Here is a 10,943-nt window from a genome sequence, read left to right on the forward strand (position 1 = left end):
TTTAAACACAACGTAGCATCAAATCCATTTTGTTCTTGTAAGATTTGTGCTTTCAAAGTTACATTTATGATAAACAAGGAAAATCCACTTGCATAAAGTTCATATTTTTTGGACAGTAATATTTTTTATTAAAAAGTTACATGTAGGATTTGTGAAAGAGCTTACAGTAATCATTCACTCAAATTTTTAAGATGGCAAATAATAAATTAAATCTAGCAAAATCATACATAACTCACTGCATGATAAAGGAGCTTCTCCAGTAGCCATCTCCTGTTTTCATTGGTCACTCCTGGGAGATCCCACCCCAGTGCCAACTTGGATGGACCGCTTCTGCTCTGCCGTCAGTATTGTGGACCCTTCAAGCTGTCAAACATAAGTTTAAAACATTTGAACAAATATTTAGAGTAATACAAATTTAATGCAGGTATAAAATGATTTACAAATTCAGGTAAGGCGAAATGTATACCAGTCTGACTGTCTCCCTGACATCTGTGTCACAGCAGTCTTCAATGTCAACGCAGGACATTTCAGGCATTCCACCACTCAAAACATGGAGAATGGCTTGGCTTAGACCAGTCAGACATGGACCACTGTGCAAGAAAGAATGACCTATGATGCGTCCGGCAACTAAGAAAAGGTCACTATCTACAATGACTTGTGACATCGAAGGCACAAGATGATCCTTTTCCCCTTCGAACAACAATGTCTTTCCTGGTCCTGAAAGATTTAGAAATACACTTGATGTATGAAGTTATTGTGATAATTAAATACAACAAATAGTGCCAATATCTGGTATTAAGATATATCACAAAATTGTCATACTAACCAATTTTCCATTGAAATTCAAATTGCAATTTGGACATTATAGTAGAAAGGCAATGCCTGGTCACACCTTCCCACATAGCTGCATCACCTATGATAAGAATACAAAATGTACATACACTCTTGTTTACCTCCGCCAAGGTAGGAAATATTTTTGCCGCATCTGTGTGTTTGTGCCTTTGTCCATACATTACAAGCTTTTCCAAAAGTTGGGCACAGATTTGGAAAAAACACAGTAAGAAGGTTGGTTATAGGCCAAGGACAAACTGATAAACTTTTCATGCCGACTAACAAAAAGAGTCTGCTCTACTGAGGACACACTGTAGTTCCTGAGTACAGTGGATAATGTGTGTTGAATCAAAGACTCTGATGGCCCTGAGGTGGGTGCCGATTCTGCTGTCATCTCTTCACTGACTACAGGTGACGCTGTCAGCACCTCAGCTGCTTGAGTTTCTGGCCTTATTTCAAGAGTGCTCATAATTTAGTGATACAATGTTTCAAGACAAAGTTTTAGTGCTTTACATAATCGCCTATGACTGTTTAATTAAAGTTAGTTATTTCAATACTTATACAACCATCACAAAACAGTTTATAAAACAGTACACAGTTGACATACCTCTTGCATGCATCATTGTGTGCCTTTATTTCCACAAATTGGAATTCACCCCCACAAGACAGGCATGTGATGAGAGGTCCCATTGTCTGTGAGGATCCACTGTCCTGCTAATGCAATAGTGGAAGGAATGGCTTACATATGTAGTTATTTGCATGTTATTCAAAAATTAGTGAAAACTGGCAACATACCAGTGTCACACACACATACCTTACTCCCTTTTTTCATAATTGGCCCTATCTTTGTTGCAAAAGCATTAAGAAACTATGCTGAAAATTTACCTTACATTTCAAACTTAGACTGACTTTATCCGTATTCAGACTTCTTTGAAGGGGTCTGATGTAAATAGTGGCATGACCAATCATTGCCTCAGGAGACTTTAGAAACTTTACATTGTAGTCTGTACTTGGGCAGGCAATGAGCAGCAGTTCTCTGCTCCGTGTTGAGCCACGGATTCTCATGAGTTCAAACCCTCCTGCTTCGCTCAGTTTTGGGTATGCTTCCATCAGGCACTGCTTAAAATAGTCTGTGGAGGACTCTTGTCCTACAACAAACAATAAACCGTTATTGACAGCACCAGCAACTACAGTATGTAAAAGTATGTCACAAATAGCCTACTTGATTTAAATAAAACAATGAACTTTTCTTTAACCAAACAAATGTTATCTTATATAATAGACTATTACGCAAAAATGGTTATGATTAATAACTGATGAATGATGTGGATATTGCTTTTTTCATAGGACAAATTATAGTAAAATCATGTGATAATGTGCTGTAAAGGCTTTATCCAGAGAAAATGTAATAAATATTGATGGAATCTGATAATCTTACCTTGAAAAGTTATTCTTTTTTTCTCCTAAACCAGCATCTGCCAGTTCACATTTCTGCCAGCGAGTGGGTACCAGTGTGGACGTTTTACTGCTTAAACAGCAGAACATGTGTGTAAACGTCACCACGCTTGTAGCTCCAAGACGGCGAGAGCCTCCCAAGGTACTTGGATGAGGCCTTGGCGAACTCCTGTAGGGGGCAAATAGTCTTGCCACTTCTGCTGAAAAAGAAAAGGAGTGTTAGTTTGCCAGCCTCAATGTATGGTAGTACTTCCACTGTAATCTTTTTGTGCCAAAATTTTACCATGGTATAAATGATAACCATGAAAATGTACCACACTTCTATGGTAAACTATCTCCGCAATACCATGCATCAGATATACAGTGCCTATAAAAAGTATTCACCCTTGGATGTTTCACCCTTTGGTTTCTTTTATACATGAAATTACGGTCAATATAATTTTTTGACCAGAATTTGCCAAAAAAAACCTCTTAAATTAAAGTGAAAACGGATTTTAACAAACTAATGTCAATTAATTAAGAATATGATTGTATAAATATTCACCCCCTTCAGGTCTGTATTTAGTAGATGCACCTTTGTTGCAATTACAGCACTGACTGTGAGAATATGTTTCAATCGGGCTGGCACATCTGGACACTGCAATTTTTCTCCATTCTTCCTTGCAAAACAGCTAAAGCTCTGTCAGGTTGCTCAGGAAACGGGCGTGAACAGCTCTTTTCAAGTACAGCCACAAATTCTCGATTGGATTGAGATCTGGGCTTTGACTTGGCCACTCCAGAACATTCACCTTGTTGTCTTTGAACCATTTCTGTGGAGTTTTTGCTGGATGCTTGGGATCGTTTTCTTGCTGTCTTGCTGGAAAAATTCTCCTAAATTGTAGTTCTCTTGCAGACTGAGTCAGATTATAGACAACATATAGGCAACATTGCCGTCAATGGTAATGAGTAAAGATTACTATCCGTCGATTGCCCAGCAACATTGCTCAAAAAGTTGCACCGTGTATCATCAGCTTTAATTAACGTTATGAAGTAACATTATTATTACATAACCAACAACTCCTGGAATACTGTCAGGTTCTGTTAAAAACGTTTGTGTGGTCCCATTTTTATATGCATCATTTTAGGCTTTGTAAACAACATATTTAGTTTATGCTTTATTATAGATTAAAACATGCTGTCCATATACTAAAAAAAAAATCTAACAAGTTGTTGCAATCTAGAGGGGAACCACAGGGACACGCTGACCTCTGCGCCAGAAACTTTTTTCAGGGATGTTACCGTTAGCATAATGTAAGTTAACTTGCAGCATTCGTTCTCCAATTACATTGCTAACTTCGACACATACTAAGCAACAATAATTTACACCTACCATCCACAGGGTCCCTCGGTCTTGGTAGTCCGGCTGGAGCAGACGGTGGAGTGCCAATGCAATCCAACCTGTCTGCAATTTCTCTTAAAATCTGAGAAACGGACTTCCGCATTTGGTTCTGTCTACATTAGCAGTAGCAGCAGCAGCAGCACCTTCTTCTTCTTCTCCCTCCTATGGTTTTGTTGTCAGTTGGCAAATAACAAATTGGTGCGTTACCGCCACCAACTGGTATGGAGTGTGGATCAGACCTTTATACGTCTCTGATCATGGAGAGAAATACTTCTGTGAGTGATTAGTTGGACTTAGTGAGTGGGCCACAACACGTTCATTGACAGTTAAGGAAGAGGAAGGAAAAAGCAATGACAATAAGTCTCCTTGAGGAAAGGCAAAAGCAAATGTATGTATTTATTCATTCATTCTTTCCTTGATATAGTTCTGCATTTATTTATTTATTCTTTTATTCATTCATTCTTACCTTCATATATTTCTGCATTTATTTATTCATTCTTTCATTCAGTTCTGTCACTTTGGATGTTCCATAGCCCTGTACCACAAAGCAGGATTTGAGCTTATCCAGGTAACTTCGGGGTTAACCCTGGGTTTTCAGTACCACGAGTGGTTCACTTCTTACCGGGGTAGATCTCCATGGTAACTTATGCTGAAGGCTAACCTGCTCCGGAGCAGGTTATGTTCCAGAAAAGAGATTAACTCTGTGAAAACGCCGCCTACTGATCAATCAGCTCTCTTGGAAAATGACATCACCATCTGTAGGAAATCCCACAGACTGTTTTAGCCAATAGGCTGCTTTATATTTGCAGCGGTGATGTGGAGAAACTCTTAACTATGGCGGAGACTGATTAAAAGCCTTATGCTAATGTTGCCTACAGGTTTTTACAGTACAGCAGGATCAGCCTACTTACTGCCTTTAAATGTGTTTAATATTTTTTATTTGCTCCCAGTCCGTTTCACACACCCTGACGCAGCCGTTAAAATAAATGGGTTTTATTTTTCTTATGAGGCTGAATATTATGAGCAGTTTGGTAGGGATATTGAAATACTGAATTTTAATATGAACGTAGGCTATCTATTTAGGTTAGTATAGCTTTCTAAGGCCTACTATAGAGACTGTAGTCATGTTCCGTCCCACCTTTTGCGATGTGGGTGTAAAAGGTGGGACAGTGAGTTTTCAGCAGCCTAAATGTTGAGATTCAGTTTTTCAAAATTATTTGAGCACATTTTATGGCATGAATGGAGTTTTCGTTTCATTGCTTTATGAAGTTAATTTAGAACAATGTTTGGAACACTTTTGAGTGTGTTAAATAAATTAAGTGGCGACAAGTTTTTTTAAAGTGAGGGAGAACGGCCCGAGTCTTTTAATGTGGAAACGCCGACACACAGTCGAGCTGAAAGAATAAGGCTGATATTTTCATACAGCTCATGAGAACACTTTTTATCAACGCATTATTATAGACTACGCCTGTTCATTTAGACATTCACACTGTCAGCGACTTTCTGTCTCCCTGCATGTGTCAGATGCGGGCGTGCTACTGTCGTATTTCTGAAGTGTTAAAGTTTGATCCTCGTTCGTGAGCAGAGCGGGACACAGCAACACAATAAATCTGTATGTGTGTAGGGGAGGGGCGCTGTGACTACGATCACAGAACCCAGACACAGTCAGCTACCCAATGAGGATTTTTATTCAATCCGAGCACAGATATTGACTCCTATTACTCGTATAATACTCGTACTCTGCAAAAGTGCTTTATCCGTACCGGATACTCGTTCAACTCTAATGTTTACTGCAGGTTGCCCTATTGCACCAAGATCACAAATACTGTAGTGCTCACATATATTATTGCACACAGCACTATTTTACATTGTTCAGCAGCTTAATGGAGGCTGGCACAAATTATAATTTTAGGCGATTCTTCTTGCTGTAGCCTGTTTCATAACTGCCTGGTCATACATTGTTGTGCATATGTCACCATTTAGTTTTCAATTTAGTGTTATCAAGTCAAGTCCAGTTTTATTTATACAGCACTTTTCAAACCAGGGTTAGAAAGGGCTTTACAGGCATGACAGACAAAAACATTTCAAAACACTTACAAAAGGTAAAAAGAAGCATTAAAAGTAGGGATGTGCCAATCCGATACTTAGTATTGGTATCTGTCCGATATTGGCCAAAATCACTGGATCAGATATCTAAGGGGAAAAAACTAATTAATTATTAATTCAGTCCCTGTGCACTGTTCAGACTGGGTCAAAGAGACCCTTCGAAACAAAACCATAATGACTGAGGCTGCCCAAGCGCTGTCCCTAAGCGGGTCAAACGGACCCACTTATTCCCTTGGAACAACTCAAGGATTAATCCAGTACTATCCATTTGCGATCCATCGGGCTGTCACCGACTATGGATTTACATAGTCGAATCAGAATTGTCAAGTCCTGCCTGTAGTCGACTGATAGTTGAATCATGTGTGTTTTTGTGCGTGGCGATTACGAGCTGGGGGGGTTACACATGGTAGCTCCGCTTTAATCTTGAGAAGCTGTAGAGCTGCAACCTCTATTCATTCAACTTACACTGTAAATTTCTAGCTAAACTGAGGCTTATTGTTGATTCTCTCTCTCTCTCCCCCTCCTGCAATTCAACAGTCTTGTGTAGAGTTTTGGTGTATGCCATGCTGCCAACAGATGCATGCACGTCGCGGTTCCTCGCGGGTCTATTTCAAGTAGCCAGCTATTTTAAAAACAATATTCCTTGTGTGGTTCATCAACAGTGATAAATTATCCGAAAGTCCTGCGAGGTGCGGACAACTCGGCACAACCCAGTGAAGCTGGGGCTCTGTCTCTTCAGCAAGTGTTCCTCTTCTGCCACCGCAGACATGCTACGCCTACACATGCGCACTGACATCCCAGGGTTAGGGTTACAATTATAGAGGCAAAAACAAGCAACTAAGCTCAAACACTGGCTTGAATACAGTAGCATACATGATACTTCACAACAATCCAGCAGTGACTGGATGTGTGGCTGCCCCTTAAATACTGCAGGATAGATGAGGAGCAGGTGTGGTGACGACCTCAGCCAGGTGTGTGAGTAGCCAGAGAAAGGCACGCCCCATGAAAGTGACACAAAACACCACGAGACAAGACGAAAACACAAGCACCCAGCACGCAGATCACGGACCTAAATAAACACTCCAACAATCATCACGGCCGGGGGTTTGTGGCAGCTTAATGGAACATGTGGAGCAGTGCTACACGTTGCTAAACTGGCAATTCAATTCAGCTCAGACGTGTGTCTGATACCATTACTAAGCTTGACGGCACAGGGAATAGACTCAAATTTTACTTTTGCTAAAAGCAGTGCTGTAGGCTAAGCAGATCTGTGGCTAACACACGGGAGAGTTCATAGCTATAGCAACGGAGGGGATGTTAAATGCATGGAAAATCGAGAAGAGTAAAGTCCATGTCATTTTAAGAGACAATGCCAGTAACACAGTAAAAGTAATGGGTCGCCTTGAAGTTGCCAGTTTGGGACGCTTTGCATATACGCTCCAACTTATTGTGAACAAGGGGCTGCTATCACAGCATTGTGTAAGTGATGTCTTGGCTAACGGCAGAAAAATTGGAGGTCACTTCAAGCACTCGCCACTTGCATATTCACGCTTGGAGGACATTCAACTGGAGCTGAATATGCCGCCCAAGCATCTGTAACAGGATGTACGAACGAGGTGGAACAGTACGTTTTACATGCCAAGAGTCTCATTGCACAGAAGCGGGCCTTGTGTGCACAACAGAGTATGACCTGCCAGTTACATTGAATGCAAACCAGTGAGGGTTATTGGAAAAGATTGTCGCAGCTCTAGCCCCTTTCGAGGAGTTGACAAGGGAGGTGAGCTCTTCATCTGCATCAGATTTCATCCCCATTGTCAGTGTCCTTAAAAGAGTTCTCGCACGTGTAGCAAACCTACTTACTGGTAAAAAAGTTACGAATAATAATGTTTGGAAATATTATTATTTAGCACTCGTTTTGGGGGCACCACCTAAAATTTGCTGTCCGCCCAAGGCTTTAGGACTCTTTGAGTATAGCTTTGTCAGCCCTGTCAGCAAGACAGCAGGACAACAACTTCTAAAATGTTTGTTTTCTGAATGAGTTTGGATCGATCAGGGCTATGCTACGCTAACTTGGTCACAGTAAAGTACAATGATAGCTGGAATAAAGTTACAGACACATGTTTTCTGAACTCACCAGGTGGATTTGTTCATTTTATATCAAATAAATTTGGAGATCCCAAATTCTTCCTCTCTCCCCTAGAGAAAGAAAATTAGGGGGGTTGAGATATCAGTTCGATCGTAAAACTTGCCACCTTTGGTGCAGCCGACATAAGAATCTGTGCCTAACTGTTAAAATGACACATGCTAACACTAACCAGGAATTAACTTTCTCTTGAAAAGCCTATCAGCCCTCTTTTTGAAAGAGGGCAGGAAACCCTAAACTGCCCCCCCACACACACGTCACCATGGCAACTGACCTTCCTCTTTGTTTAATTACCTCACATCAAAGGATATTCTCCTCTTCACACCCAGACGTGAATTGGTGAGAAACTCCAGATTGTGTGAACAAAAGAATACTGTCTCCTCATAACTTGCATTACCTTGTTTAATTAAATAATCTTTGTTAAGTTACTAAACAGGTCTCTTCACTCCTTTAGAGTATTTATATTACTGTGTTGTTGCTATTGAAAAGAAGAATCCATATAAGTTAATTTCGCAGTGTTTTAATTTTCAGCAATGATTTCTGACGTTTAAGTCGATGTTTTTAACTAATGCTTTATTTCCAGCTGCTTCTGACCTCTTATACTTAGAAATGATATATAACCGAAATTTTATCCTGTGTTAAATAATTAATTTCCCCAGCTCCTGAGCAAATGATTGTTTAAAGAAATACAGTAATCATTTGCTATCTGAAGTCTCCTCATGGAACCAGAGTTCCCCCAAGAGGACGAAATAAGTATTACATGCCATCGTTCTGAAATGCTATTTAAACTTACCGTTTATTGTTCATAATGTGATGCCATGTTCGTATAACTTGCACTCATATATTTAAGTAAGAATGTGTAACAGCCAATATTATCCAGGAAATATTGAGTTAAGTCTCTTTCATTCTGAAATCCTGAAAATGTGTTTAACTGGTAACCATTCCAATCATGACAATGATTAAGTAATTGTTTCCTTTCCCTTTTATCAAATGCTTGAAGCTAAGAACTGTAACTCTTATGACAATTAAAGGTTTGATTGTGGGAAGACATTTGATTAAAATACGCAAAAATAGATTTCAAAATAGACATAAGTTATCAGACCGAAAGCCCTCCCTCTCAAAGGAAACAAGCCCACAGGGGAACAAGCCCTCCCCCCTGCGGGAAACACGCCCCAACAAACAAAAGCAGCGAAATCGCTCTCTACTCTTTGCTCCTCTTCACTCTTCAGCAGCACTCAGCACGCGCTCAGCGTGCTCCGTCTCCCAGCAACGCCCCAAGAAGTCCATTACGCGAGTAAACTGTTTTACTCCCCCCATGAGTTTGCTTCATTCATTAGGTGTTTACATCTTGCTGCACGCCAACGTGCACGACGCACAGCGCATGCTGGCCGATACTGTGTGTGGAGCAGACAAACCCGGACTCCCTTATTATTGTTCTCGGTGACGTTAACAGGGGAAATCTCAGCCAACAACTCCCCAAATACAGACAGTTTATAAAATGTCCAACCAAAGAGGGGAACACTTTGGATCACTGCTACACCACAGTTAGCAGTGCCTATCATGCCGTCACACACGCTCCACTAGGACACTCTGATCACGTGATGGTCCATCTGATCCCTGCTTACAGGCAAAAACTAAAGCTCTGTAAACCTGTAGTGAGGACATCAAAGAAGTGGACTAGTGAAGCTGTTGAGGACCTACAGGCATGTTTGGACTGTACTGACTGGGATGTTTTCAAGAAGTGCTACCAACAATCTGGATGAGTCTACAGAGGCTGTGACGTCCAACATCAGCTTCTGTGAGGACAGCTGCATTCCAACACGGACCAGGGTGAGTTATAACAATGACAAACCCTGGTTCACAGCTAAACTCAGACAGCTAAGGATGGAAGAGGAGGAGGCATTTAGGAGTGGTGACAGGGCCAGGTGCAGGGCGTTAAAGTACAGGTTTAGCAAGGAGGTACGAGAAGCTAAACAACTGTATGCAGAGAGACTAAAGAACCAGTTCTCTGCAAACAACGCCACTTCTCTCTGGAGGGGGTTCAGACAGATCAAAAACTATAAAACCAAAGTCCCCCACTCCATAAACGATTCTCGCCTGGCAAATGAGCTGAACCAGTTCTACTGCCGCTTTGAGAGTCAATCACACACCATCCCCCGTGACTCTTCCGCTCAGCTTCAGCCTCAGTCCACCACATCTTCCCCTCCCTCCTCAGAGCTGGCCAGCTCCACCCCCTCCCCTCCTCTCTCCATCACAGAGAGGGAAGTCAGCGGTCTTTTCAGGAGGCAGAAACCCCGCAAAGCAGCTGGGCCTGACTCTGTCTCCCCATCCACCCTGAAGCACTGTGCTGATCAGCTGTCTCCGGTGTTCACAGACATTTTTAACACCTCACTGGAGACATGCCATGTGCCAGCCTGCTTCAAAGCCTCCACCAGCATCCCTGTCCCCAAGAAACCAAGGACCACTGGACTAAACGACTACAGACCCGTCACCCTGACCTCTGTGGTTATGAAGTCTTTTGTGTTGTCCCACCTTAAATCAATCACAGACCCACTCCTGGACCCCCTGCAGTTCACGTACAGATCCAACAGGTCTGTAGATGATGCAGTAAACATGGCCCTTCACTACATCCTCCAGCACCTGGACTCCCCAAGAACCTACGCCCGGAACCTGTTTGTGGATTTTAGCTCTGCTTTTAACACCATTATCCCGGCCCTGCTGCAGGACAAGCTCTCTCAGCTGAACGTTCCTGACTCCACCTGCAGGTGGATCACTGACTTCCTCACGGACAGGAATCAGCACGTGAAGCTGGGAAAACATGTCTCTGACTCCAGGACCATCAGCACCGGTTCCCCTCAAGGCTGTGTTCTTTCCCCCTTCTCTTCTCCATGTACACCAACAGCTGCACCTCCAGTCACCAGTCTGTCAAGCTCCTGAAGTTTGCGGACGACACCACCCTCATTGGGCTTCTCTCAGGTGGGGATGAGTCCGCCTACCCCAGACACAAACTGTTTCAGACTCTCCCCTCTG

The 10,943-nt window shown here is 42.0% G+C and overlaps 1 long non-coding RNA gene across 1 annotated transcript; it reads right to left on the reverse strand.

Moving 5' to 3' along the window:
* Positions 1 to 242: 242 nt before the first annotated feature.
* Positions 243 to 905, reverse strand: LOC119899721. Its single transcript, XR_005443897.1, has 3 exons — positions 827 to 905; positions 467 to 717; positions 243 to 363 (listed from the first exon to the last, which is right to left on the reverse strand). It is a non-coding gene; the product is annotated as an uncharacterized LOC119899721 (long non-coding RNA).
* Between the last annotated feature and the right edge of the window lie 10,038 nt (positions 906 to 10,943).

The sequence above is a fragment of the Micropterus salmoides genome, unplaced genomic scaffold, assembly GCF_014851395.1.
Source record: "Micropterus salmoides isolate LMB-PRFRI ecotype aquatic unplaced genomic scaffold, ASM1485139v1 Ms_hic_scaffold_1, whole genome shotgun sequence".
Lineage (NCBI taxonomy): Eukaryota > Metazoa > Chordata > Actinopteri > Centrarchiformes > Centrarchidae > Micropterus > Micropterus salmoides.